We start from the raw sequence: 3,165 nt of genomic DNA on the forward strand, positions 1-3,165 counted from the left end.
GCACCCATCCCTCTCTCAACCCCCCCACCCTTCTCTTCACTCCATCTCCTAAATTTCTTCTCTCTATTTTCCCCATTTTATTTTATCACTCTTTTCTCCTGAGTGTACAAAACATTAGGAACACCTGCTCTTTCCATGACATAGACTGGCCAGGTGAATCCAGGTGAAAGCTATGGTAACTTATTGATGTCAATAAATCATAAGGAATAAGGTTTTGAAGTGTGTCCTGTATCTAGGAGATATAAGAAACCCATGTAAATAATTTAGTTTTTTTTAGACACATATTTTTGTTGGCAGAAAACTACTTATTACTTCCATTCGTTTGTATATGTTACCTTCAGATGAGTCCCGTGACACTTATTGGCGTTGTAAAGCAAAACGGAGAACCCCATCGTGTTTGTGAGAGTCTCCCATTTCCACATTAGTTTGTAGCATTTGGATGCTACAGACGTTTTCATGAGAAGACCGATTTTTAGGATGTCTCATGATCTGACAAGTACCCCTGTAACTCGGCCACCTTCCACCTCAGATGCGACAGGCCGATATTGGCAGATGTTTCAATCTAACGCATCTGCCTCTGTCGGTCTTCCGCGTTAGATTGAAACATCCGCCTCTGTCGGCCTTCCACGTTAGATTGAAACATCCACCTCTGTCGGTCTTCCGCGTTAGATTGAAACATCCACCTCTGTCGGTCTTCTGCGTTAGATTGAAACATCCACCTCTGTCGGTCTTCCACGTTAGATTGAAACATCCACCTCTGTCGGTCTTCCGCGTTAGATTGAAACTTCCGCCTCTGTCGGTCTTCCGCGTTAGATTGAAACATCCGCCTCTGTCGGTCTTCCACTTTAGACTGAAACATCCGCCTCTGTCGGCCTTCCACATTAGATTGAAACATCCACCTCTGTCGGTCTTCCGCTTTAGATTGAAACATCCGCCTCTGTCGGCCTTCCACGTTAGATTGAAACATCCGTCTCTGTCGGTCTTCCCGCGTTAGATTGAAACATCCGCCTCTGTCGGCCTTCCGCATTAGATTGAAACATTCGCCTCTGCCGGTCTTCCACGTTAGATTGAAACATCCGCCTCTGTCGGCCTTCCGCATTAGATTGAAACACCCACCTCTGTCGGTCTTCCGCGTTAGATTGAAACATTCGCCTCTGCCGGTCTTCCGCGTTAGATTGAAACATTCGCCTCTGCCGGTCTTCCGCGTTAGATTGAAACATTCGCCTCTGCCGGTCTTCCGCGTTAGATTGAAACATGAAACATTCGCCTCTGCCGGTCTTCCGCGTTAGATTGAAACATCCGCCTCTGCCGGTCTTCCGCGTTAGATTGAAACATTCGCCTCTGCCGGTCTTCCGCGTTAGATTGAAACATTCGCCTCTGCCGGTCTTCCGCGTTAGATTGAAACATCCGCCTCTTACAGTCTCCGCGTTAGATTGAAACATTCGCCTCTGCCGGTCTTCCGCGTTAGATTGAGATGCAGCCCATGCAGATAAACAGTGGGAGTTGAACTTTATATTGTGATTCATCGTCAACACACAAACCAGACAAAGGTCCCGACTGGGCTACTGAAGCATTGATGGTCCAACTGTCATGTAGGGAATATGTGACCCTCTGTGTGAGGGCAGATAACCCTCCTCTCCAAGTTGCACCAGGTAAATAAGGACACACAAACACACATGTCCCTCCGTTTGTCTGTGTGTGTGTGTGTGTGTGTGTGTGTGTGTGTGTGTGTGTGTGTGTGTGTGTGTGTGTGTGTGTGTGTGTGTGTGTGTGTGTGTGTGTGTGTGTGTGTGTGTGTGTGTGAGAGAGAGAGAGTTTTGCCAACTCGACTGCTAGCTGTTTCTCTCTCTATTCTGCTGAGGACGCACTTCCTGCTCTGGGCTGTAGGAGGTCACACACACACACACACACACACACACACACACACACACACACACACACACACACACACACACACACACACGGTAATGTGAAGCCATGAAAATGGAAGTTCAGCTCTGTTTTTGACGGCCCCCAAAAGACTAGAGTAGAGTTGAGGTGCAACACTGCACTGCGTTGAGCAACAAAGATATATTAAACTTGTTAAACTGCTTTCCCCAAAGCCAGCTTTTCTCAGCCAAGTGACGTATGAAGAATGCAGGCATATGGAGGAGATTTAGAGTGAGTCCCGAAATGACACTTTATTCCCTATACAAGTAGTGCACTATACAGGTAATAAGGTTCTATTTGGGACACACTAATTTATGGATCCTCCCAGTGCTGTTAAACACCGGGAAGTCTTTGTTGACTCATCAGAACTGATAGAACTTCATTATCAGAGGATATTTTGATAACTGAAAAACTGTAATACTCATACAAACTTGCTTAATAGCTGGAATAGATTGATTGAAAACTGAACTGCCTTTGATGGACATCCCTCTCTAACCAATCGCCATCTGACTTGAGCCAAAAGGGGAAGAAACATAATGGTTGAGTTTAGGATAGGGGAAGGTGAAATTATCCTAGATCTGTAAAACCATACACCTAGAGAGCCCATAAAAATATGTAACCTGCAGGTGCACCATAATAAAGTTGTTTGAGGTTGTGTGTGTGTGTGTGTGTGTGTGTGTGTGTGTGTGTGTGTGTGTGTGTGTGTGTGTGTGTGTGTGTGTGTGTGTGTGTGTGTGTGTGTGTGTGTGTGATAAAGTTGTTATTTATAAAGTAGTTATTGCTGAGCATGACTTGTTTAGAAGCCACATCTCTGTACACTGAAATACATTAAGGACAAGTTCCAGCCAACCAGTCTACACACAACCACCCCATCACACACACACACACACACACACACACACACACACACACACACACACACACAACCACCATCCAACTCAATAACAGACATGACAGCACATCAGTGCTGTGTCATCTCAACTCATCATGTAACAGACAGACAGACAGACAACATTAACAACAGTCTGTCTATTTCCATCAGTGCTGTGTCATCTCAACTCATCATGTAACAGACAGACAGACAGACAGACAACATTAACAACAGTCTGTCTATTTCCATCAGTGCTGTGTCATCTCAACTCATTATGTAACAGACAGACAGACAGACAACATTAACAGTCTGACTGTCTACAATGTGTGTTGTCTTTATAGAGCTTTATTAATAGGCCACAATAG

This window comes from Salmo salar, chromosome ssa09, assembly GCF_905237065.1.
Source record: "Salmo salar chromosome ssa09, Ssal_v3.1, whole genome shotgun sequence".
Lineage (NCBI taxonomy): Eukaryota > Metazoa > Chordata > Actinopteri > Salmoniformes > Salmonidae > Salmo > Salmo salar.